The 9716-nt window shown below is 51.2% G+C and overlaps 1 gene segment (V, D, J or C); it reads left to right on the plus strand.

Moving 5' to 3' along the window:
- Positions 1-4302: 4302 nt before the first annotated feature.
- The window catches only part of LOC105309598, a 13369-nt gene continuing 7955 nt past the window's right edge, over positions 4303-9716 (plus strand). Inside the window, exon 1 of the V gene segment in view lies at positions 4303-4340.

A 9716-nucleotide genomic window follows, 5' to 3' on the forward strand; every position in this document is an offset into this window, starting at 1 on the left:
GCTCTACCCTGTGGGCCATTCACCTGTTTAGGTTTACAGAGAGAAGTGAGCCTCTCTAGTGCACCCACATTGTGTCTTTGATAAAGACAGATGGATCCTCTTTATCTAACAGAACAGAATCATGTAGAGGGAAGAAATATTCACACCCCAGACCAGTAGTCTATAGGAATCCCCATTCAGCACTGAGGGTACAGCCCCCTGACCCACATCAAAGCTTCAGCCTCAGCTGAAACGCAGTGGGGGAGATGAACCCAGAGTTAGGGAGGAAGCAGGTTCTCACACATGATGTGGTCAAGGTCAATTGAGGAGCTCCTGAGGGACGACTGTGTGTCCCAGGTCTGTCCCCATGGTTCACGGTGGAGGACGAAGGACACAACTCTTTTCCCGTATGAAATGGGGACAGACTATGACAAGGTGCTGCTGTAGAGAAAGCCTAAGGTCATCGTCTGAATTGTATGTTTATGCATTTTATTAGCTTCTCGACATTATGATGTTTTAACATCTTTATAACCCTTTCTGGATGTGGACAGACTTCTGTTCACGGGAACCCAATCCTTAGAGTCAGCACAGGGCCTGGCTTGGCACATGCCTTTCACATGCAAAGAAGCCCACCAGGGGACACCACCTCTGTCTGCCCACACACCCCAGGATGCAATATCCTCTGCCTTCAGTATTCCTGGCCCGGGTGCCAGGCAACTGGAGAAGCCCCTCCAGCTTCAGGCCAATAAAATAATCAGCCCTAAGCTGGTTGCCCATCCTGCTCTTCCCTACCCAAGAAAAACCCAGTAAATCCCAGGTCCTAAGGTCCCCTCTGACCCCCTGTCTGCTGCTTCCTGAACACACTGGTGTGTTCCATGAGACCCTGGTGGCATCATAACCACCCGTCTCTAGGACGTGTGAGTGTGATAAACTCTATTTCCCCAGATCCCTTTCTATGCCAACTCCTGTAGCCATACCAGTCATCTTGAAGAGGAAAAGTAGAGGAATTTTCAACAAAAGGCCAACAGCTCTGTGTTCTGCTTCTGTAAATATGCTCACAGGTGCACGAGCTCACTGCAGAGCTCACTTGCACTTTGCCCTACTTGCTCTTTGCTGGGCAAATGGAACTGTTTGTCCCCCAGCAGCTCCCGCTTCCTGTAACAATTTGTAACCATTGGTAGCCCTTAGCAGCTCCCACCCTTCGACCAATGTTACCACTTGCAACCATAACAATTCCAGCTGCTTTAAAACCGTCTGAGCTCAATTCAAGCAATCAGCTCATGTAAAAGGCTTGTATAGAAGGAATGTTGCAAGTCAGGAACTTTACCTGGAGCTCAGGTTGGTACCTTCAGGCACATTAGCAGAGGCAGATGGGACTTTCCCCCTCCTCACTGCACTGCACAGCCCTGTCGTCCTCAGTGTGGACACATTGGGAAGGCGAACGACTATCCATAGCCAAGTGGATAAGTTCTCTGGTCAAAGTTAGATGCTATAGAGAACACACCTGGTGCAGCTCCAACTATCCCTGAGTCATGGCCTTCAGGTGGGGATTAGAGGGGACCTGCAGATCGGACCCTCGGATGTGCTGTATGATCCGGGTGCCATCAATTGTGGAAACAGACTCGGCAGGACAAAGTTTTTGGGAAATTCATAGGGAGGGCCATACTGGAAGTGTCCGCAAAACCTGAAGCCGCTGTCCACCATGGAAATCCATGCCATTCGGTGTGTTTGGGTCAGCCCAGAGCAGGTTATTTATGATAAATTTTGACTTAGAATACATGGGTTACAGATTTTAACAAACATGGAGAATCCCTGAGAGCAACAACTGGATTAGTGGGGACTGAAAAACACGGAGAGAGGAGGCCAGCCATGTTTTCACAGGGAACTGACCGTTTCATGTAGCATTCTATGTTTTCAGAAGAAGCAGGTTCATTTTATCAAGGACATTTACAGAAGGGGTGTGGTCAAGGCATTATGAGAAGCAGCTTCGGCGACAGATGACTTTCGTTGGAACATTCACTCGTATTTTGTTATGAAACCTCCACACTTGTAGAGAAAATGCTGAGGGCTCAGGGAGGCTGCAGACGCTGTCAGGCCCCAGTGCAAGTCCGACCCCGAGAGCAGGCAGAGGGAGAGCTGATGGTGACGTTCCCGAGTCGCTCTGCCGTGGGAGGAGGGTCCAGCACGTCGTCCCTCCAAAGTTTCACTCCAGGGACGTCCACATCACCCAGTAGTGGGCCTCCCCAGTGTCCCTGCTGTTCCAATTCCAGGCTGCAGAGGCTCTCAGGTGTGTGTTCCCAGCACTAGCCAGGTGTTAAGATTCGCGGAACAGCAGCTGGACCTGACCCATGGGGCGCCCTCTATGTGGAGGTGACAACTTCCTTAGGACCATTGCACTGTGCTGTTTTTTTGTCAGAAAATGTGGTTGTGGTTGTTATAGTGGCGGATGTAAAGGATCAAACGTACGGCTGCAAACAGTTTAGCCTCATCTCTGCTGTCCTTCACCACGAGTCGTCAGGGGGCGGAGCCTGACCTGCCTCCCTAGGCGTTGAAAGAGCCTCAGCTGAGTGTCCACTTCCCTTCTCCTCATTCTACCTTCCACAGAACAGCAGGAGAAACACGTCACACAAGTTCCCCACCGTCCATAACAAGAACCGCCTCCCTCCAGCTTCCAATAAGACATTTCCGGCTCCATCCGAGCACCCGTCACGATGGCCGTCGTCACCCACATTTCTGCGTCTGCTCAGGACGGCTGAGGTTTCCTCCACGAAGACTGAGGCTGCTCCCCGGCTCCCTCTTCCTCTCTGAGCTCCCCCCAGATCCTCTTCTAAAGACCCGTCCACAGCATGGAGGATTCTTCTAACACGCATCTCAGCACCGTTCCAGCATCTTTGCCCAGCCCAATTCCAAAGCAGTGTTTCATTTTCACGTATCTCTTTCAGCAGCACCCCATTTCTCTTTACCGAATTATAGTCCATGTGAGCTGCTATAAAAAAGTAACAGAGATGAGCGGCTGAGAGAGACAACTGGAATTAACTTCACACAGTACTGGGGGAGACGAATCCATGATAAAGACAACCACAGATTCAGCATCTTGAGGTCTCGCTTCCTGGTTCACACACAGCCTTCTGTGCTCTCACCAGGGGAAGTGCTCCCAGACATTTAAGACACTGGATTTTTGAATGATTAACTGTTTCTAGTTGAACTTTTGTTCTTTCTAGGGCTGTGCCCTCTGGACACCTATCACAAGGGCAGACAGATTATGATCTCATATTTTTGTGGGGCACCTGAGTATCCAGCCCTCGGGGTGCAGCATCTTGATGTCACAGAGCTAATATGTTGAAGAGAATTTACTGCTTAGCACTTAGTGCAGCTTGCTTGTCACTGTGGCTGCGTGTCATAAGAAGAATAACATTTTCTCAGGTCTCTCCTTCTACAGGCTGAGCATTGGCTTTCCTCGTAGAGCCCAGACACGAGGGACACTCCAACACCCCTCAGCAGGTGCGCAGACTCACACGGCACAGATGCACTCATCGGAAGGAGACTCAGCACTGACCCGTGCGAGCCCGTGTCACACCACACGCTGCATTTCCAATTATGATGCTGAGGATGTAACATGGACATCATGTATGTGCGTGCGCTTCCAACTGTACACACCATCCTGGCGTGGCTGTGGCTGACAGAGCTCTACCACAGCAAGACGGCTACCGTACAAGTGCCGTTACCAGTGGACAAAGAAAGTTAGAGGCACAGAGAGTGACTCTCAGATGGGACAGACGCCTGCAATACACCTGTGACCCTGGTTCTCGCACGTGCTCTCCGTTAGCACTAGAAGGCAGCAAATCCCACACGCGCTCATGCAGGACGGAGAACTGCACCTCACTGGGCACGTCCACTCTGTCCTGGAGGTGGCCCAGGGGAGCAGTGGGGTGCAGTGGGGAGCGTACAGGGCCAGACAAACGAGTTCACTCATGCACGTGTAAGCTCTCGACACCACCAAGCTCTTTGTGGTCCTGTTTGGCCTTGTTCACCTGTGATGCAGGTAAATGATATCATGTCACATGACTTAAGTGCATGAGTAAAATGCAATAAGATGATGGTGCTAAGTGTTTAAGTAACACATGTCACAATAAAAGGCATATTTTACAAAATGTCCTCATTGCCACCACGGGCCCAAACACACGCACACCTGATCTGGGTTCTACCCTCTCTGTGGGTCCCCAACCCCAGAGCTCCTTATACAGTCAGAGCTCATGCAAATAGGGTCCCTCTGCCGATAAAAGCCAGCCCAGCCCCAAGCCTGCAGCTGTGGGACAGGAGCCCAGCCCCGCGATTCCCAGGGGTCCCCATTCCGGGATCAGGTCTGAACACGCACACCGCACCATGGGATCAGCTGGGATCCGCTGGGTTTTCCTCATCGCTGTTTTACGAGGTGACTGATGGGGAACAAGGGACACTGAGTACGTGAGTGGGTGTGAGTGAGGAACACGGACGTGTGACGTTTTCCTGACCCTGACGTGTTTGTGTTCGCAGGTGTCCAGTGTGAGGTGCAGCTGGTGGAGTCTGGGGGAGACGTGGTGCGGCCCGGGGGGTCTCTGCGACTCTCCTGTGCAGCCTCTGGATTCACCTTCAGTAGCTTCTGGATGCACTGGATCGGCCAGGCTCCGGGGAAGGGGCTGGAGTGGGTCTCATACATTAGTGGTGATGGCAGCAGCACATACTACGCTGCCTCCGTGAAGGGCCGATTCACCATCTCCAGAGACAACGCCAAGAACACGCTGTATCTGCAAATGAGCAGCCTGAAACCTGAGGACACGGCCCTGTATTACTGTGCGAGACACAGTGAGGGGACTTCAGTGTGAGCCCAGTCACAAACCTCCCTGAGGGAGACAAGAGAGGGTGCTCTGGACACCAGGGGGCGCTCAGGGTACACACAGCACAGCACACACAGACCAGCCCAGCAGCAGGTGCACAGGGAGCTGGGGAAGGGGCTTCCTGTTGGAAGCAACGATTTCTTCTCAAACCTCTCAGCTGCCTCCCAGCAGAATTACTGCTGTTTCTTTGTGGCTCTAATTTTCCACATTCTCACACAGATGAGAAATGATGAAGTAACCTGTCTGTAGAAGGCATATCAGCAGTGCCTGGGGACCTTTCCTGCAGCAGCTTTCAATGTGTTTTTTCTGTTATCTTGACAGAGAGACCGCCTGAGGGCTTCGTGTGCCTGAGGCTGGTTCTCTTTTTCACACAGAGAGACACAGCACAGTGCAGGGACCTGTGTGCTGAGCTCAGGCTCTGACCCCCACAGACACACGCTGTCCCCACATGGGTGTCCCTTCAGACAGGACACGAGGCCACAGGGGTGGGATGAGCCCCCTAGGACTCTATCCAATGCAATTTCTGTTTTTCGTACAATGCAATACCCTCCAGGTCTTCACTTACTCAGGTGGATTTTGAAATCCTCCCAACATGACCAGGTTCATCTACTGTCCTAATTTCACTAAGTCTGAGCTCCATGAAGCTGGATCACAGTTCAATCTCACAGCCTCCACCCAGACCAGTCACAGAAGAGGGGTTATGTGTATATATGGCCTTCACCTGTCCCTAGTTCATCTGCTATCGTTAATGTAACAGTTCTGTCCATTTCTTGACCCCCAGGCAGCTTATACTCAGGGAGTCTAAAGGTGACTTGCTTACCCTACGTGTCATGCACACTTATGATTCAAGGTCACACAGGCACTATTAAAAGATAGGTCTGTGTCCGGTGGGGGCACAGCTGGCTGCTGACCATTGGACACCACTAAGAACTCAGAAACCTTATGAGAGAGGACATCGTGATGGACGCACCTGTACAGAGCACTGCGTTGGACACCTCATCGGTGACTATGGTGAGACAGGGTCAGGGAACTCGTTGGATGTGCCAGTCAGTTCTCATGTTTCTTCTTTTCCCAATGCTCCTGTCCTAGTGAGATGGGATCACTGCACCATGCCCTCACTTAGCCGTTCCTGCCTCCTGAAAGCCCAATTTTAAATACTATCTTTAAGAATTCAAACTCCAACATGCGAGGTTTGAGGGTCACTATTCAGTCCATAAAGTTACACCTGTGGACTCCAAAATCCACGGCTCTCCCTCATGTAAAATGAACTCTAATCCAACATCCCCAAATGTCTTACTCGTTACAGCATCAACTTAGAGTCTAATGTGCAAATTCTCATCTAAACATCATCTCATCAGATACTGGTGGATCTTGATGCATGATTCATCCTGAAGCGAATGTCCTCTCAAAGTATGAACCTACAAAAACAGACACGTTATGTGCCTTCAAAATGTGACGATGGGGCAGCCAGAGGGTAGACAGTCCTATCCTGAAAGGGATAAAGAGGAAAGAAAGAGAGATTTGGGGGCCAACGCTGGTCCACACCCCAGCAAGGCAATCCCGCCAGGCCTAAAGGTTGGAGATGGTCCGCTCCGGCTGGATGTCCCCACTCTGTACCCTCCGGATGGTTGTCCCACCTTGCGGACCCACTGAGGTGCTGACTCACGCTCTGTGCCCCAAAGAGAAGTCTCGCTGCAGCTCTGCTGGGCGGTGGTCACACCCGCAGGCTCCACTAGGTGGCAGTCACACCTGAGCTTGTCTTAGAGGTCATGTCACCTGTTAAATCTAAGGCGGTGGCTCAAGACTCTGAAAGCAAGGGGTCCTCCCTGATGGTCTCGAGTCTCCTCCCAAGCTGTTCTTCCTTTTCTTAAACAGACTGTGTCCTCACAGCCAAAGTGGCTTATGATCCTTGTCTGTACAATGTAAGAGCTCTGACCACCTTCCTCCATTCTGCCCCATGACTTTGTCTCATTTATTTCAAAATAACAGTGTTTGTGCTGGAATATCCACAGTTCTAATCCTGGCTGGTGCAGAGATGGCTGATGAAACCTGCTGGTCATGCCCATAAAATATTCTATGAAATTGTTTTTCAGCAACTCCTGTCTTGCCTGCTTCACAAGAAACTCCACACTTTTGGCTGCAGGATGGGCTGGTCACTTTTCAAATCTCCAAGCTCTGATTAGCACTTGGTGTTCACTGCCTTCTACGATCCATCAGTTTTCACTCAGCTTTTAGTAGAAGCAGCAGGAAGAACCAACCACTCCTGCCCTTGCTTAGAAATCCCTGCAGCTAAATACACACGTTCGCTGCTCACAGCGCTACCTTCCCCCAAACCCAAACCCACCAGCCAAGCTCTTTGACACTTCGTGACAAGGTCAAACTTCCTGTAGAACCCGGGCCGTGTTTCTCATTTCCATGGACACCTTGTCAGAACGGCTCCCAATGTCAACACCCCAACCACCACTGTCCTTGTGACTGTGTTTGCTTCTCCCAGGGTGCGGGAGCTTCCTCCACGGCTCTCCCGTCCTCTCTCTGAGCTCTCCGCACAATCACCCGTAAAACCCCTCAGAGCAAGCTTGGAATTTTCTAGCAGGCACTTAAAAGTCTCCCACCGCCTACCCATCACATGCTTCCACATTCATTGGTGATTATTCCAACATCACACCACTTCTCAGTATCACATTCTGTCTCATGTGCTCAAGCTGCCATCACAAACACCAATGACCGGGCAGCTTAAATGACAGAAATTCATGGTCTCACGAGATTGTGTCAGGAAGTCCAGTTACGGGGTCCAGATACCTTGATACCTGGTGAGAATCCTTTACCACAGGCAGACAGCTGACTTCTAGGTGCAATCTCATGTGCTGGAGAAAGTGAGAGATGTGTCTCTTTAGCCCCCTCTTCTCATAAGGCCACCAGTTCCAGATGATGAGGACTCACCCTACAGTCTCATTTATCCCTAACACTTCCTAAGAACCCTTCTGCCATACAGTCCATGGTGTGCTAGGTTTCACCACATGAATGGTGGGCGTACAGTTCACACATAGCAAGATCCCAGGGATAACTGTGAGCAGGTTCACTGACCAGAAGGATGTTCATCATGTTCTTGGTTATGTCGGCAAAGGCACAGCGCTTATGAGACGTCCTCACGCAGAGACCAGTGCCTCTCAGACTTGATCGTGGACCTTGTGCCCCAGCGCATCCTGGAAGCCAGGACTCCTGCGTCTCCTCCCGCCTGCTCTCGGCTCCCCCTGGGACAGAGCTCTCATGAGTTGGCTTATGTATCAGGAGTCACAGTTCCTGGTCCCGGAGTGAGGTGACACATGCACATTTTGAGTCCAGTCAGAATGGAATGATGCCTTTTCAAAGTGGGACCTCACCAGAGGTGCAACAAGTCCCTTGCTTGTTGTGCTCTACAGATTCCAGCTTCCTGGGAGAGACTTGACAATGTTCATTGATTTCACGTCCAGGGATGTCTGTGCAGGTGCCACTTACACATAATAAGATTAGATCCCTACATCTAATAACAGGTCAAAGGTCACCTCTGAGCACACATCTGGTGTGTGCATCTAATTCACTGAAAAGTGAAAGTAGATTGTGCATTGAGCCACATGGTGTGTATCTTCAGGGTTTCTGAGAAGTGTCCTTCATTACAGAATCCTAAAGAACTTGAATAATCCAGCAAGTCTCCAAGAGATTCTGGACTCAGGGAACTGCTGCCATGGTCAGTGCATTTGTCAGCCCCAGGGAAGGGGCTTCCTGGTGATTCACAAAGCCCTTGCTAAAGATCTCCCTGCACAGGAATTGGGGATGAGTGAGGACAATTCACTATATCTAGAGGTGATCCCTAAGCATATGGTGTCCCTGAGGAAGCATCCTGAGTCAGGGCAGAGACATTTAATACCATCCTAGAAACACTGTGAGCCCAGACAGGACCTTCCCCTGCAGGATGGGGGTTGGGCTTCAGGGGTCGCTCAGGACCCACCCCAGAGTGGGTGTGCGCCCAGACAGGTGCAGAGGGCTTTGGACAGGGGTTTCTCTGGGGGCCTGCGGCTTCCTCTTTCCACAGGTCATCTAAATTTCCGATAGACTGGGACTGCGGAAGTAAAAATAGATTTTCTAATCTGTCAGGACCATTTGCCACTCTTGAAATCACAATAAGAACCACACATCTGAATGTGTGGACCTGGTGGCAAAGTGTATTTTACCAGGTGTGGCATTTAAGAGACACCCTGATCCAGGAATACGAGCTATGACATCAGAGCCCAAATGCACCCAGTCTCCTCTTGTCACTCAAGGAGCACGCGCAGTGAGGAGACGTCCTGTTGGACTCGTTCCTCAGAGGGAAAAGCTCTGTCTGCCTAGAGATCAGGCCACCGACAGGGACATATATACACAACAAGAATTTGTACCTGGGACACCATATGCTCATTGACCACGGTTTCCATGTCATCGACTTCTCTCAGGTGGGGTCAAGACTTCAGCTATGAATACTCTGCCTCATGAATATGCAAATGGACTGAGGTGCACTAGGTTAAGTAGGGACCTGTCTGTGTCCTCACAGCACCCACCATCACACCTCCCCCCACAGAGGCCCTGACAGCACCACCCTCAGCATGGACTGGAGCTGGAGCGTCCTCCTCTTGGTGGCAGTGGTGACAGGTAAGGGGATCCCCAGCCCTGGGCGGACGAGGGCACCAGGACCAGTCAGGGCTCTGCACCCACTGCTGTCTCCTCCCCACAGGTGTCCATGCCCAGGTCCAGCTGGTGCAGTCTGGGGCCGAGGTGAGGAAGCCTGGGGCCTCCGTGAAGGTCTCCTGCAAGGCTTCCGGATACACCTTCACCAGCTATGCTATGAATTGG

The sequence above is a fragment of the Pteropus vampyrus genome, unplaced genomic scaffold (genome assembly GCF_000151845.1).
Source record: "Pteropus vampyrus isolate Shadow unplaced genomic scaffold, Pvam_2.0 Scaffold792, whole genome shotgun sequence".
In the NCBI taxonomy this organism is placed as follows: Eukaryota; Metazoa; Chordata; class Mammalia; order Chiroptera; family Pteropodidae; genus Pteropus; species Pteropus vampyrus.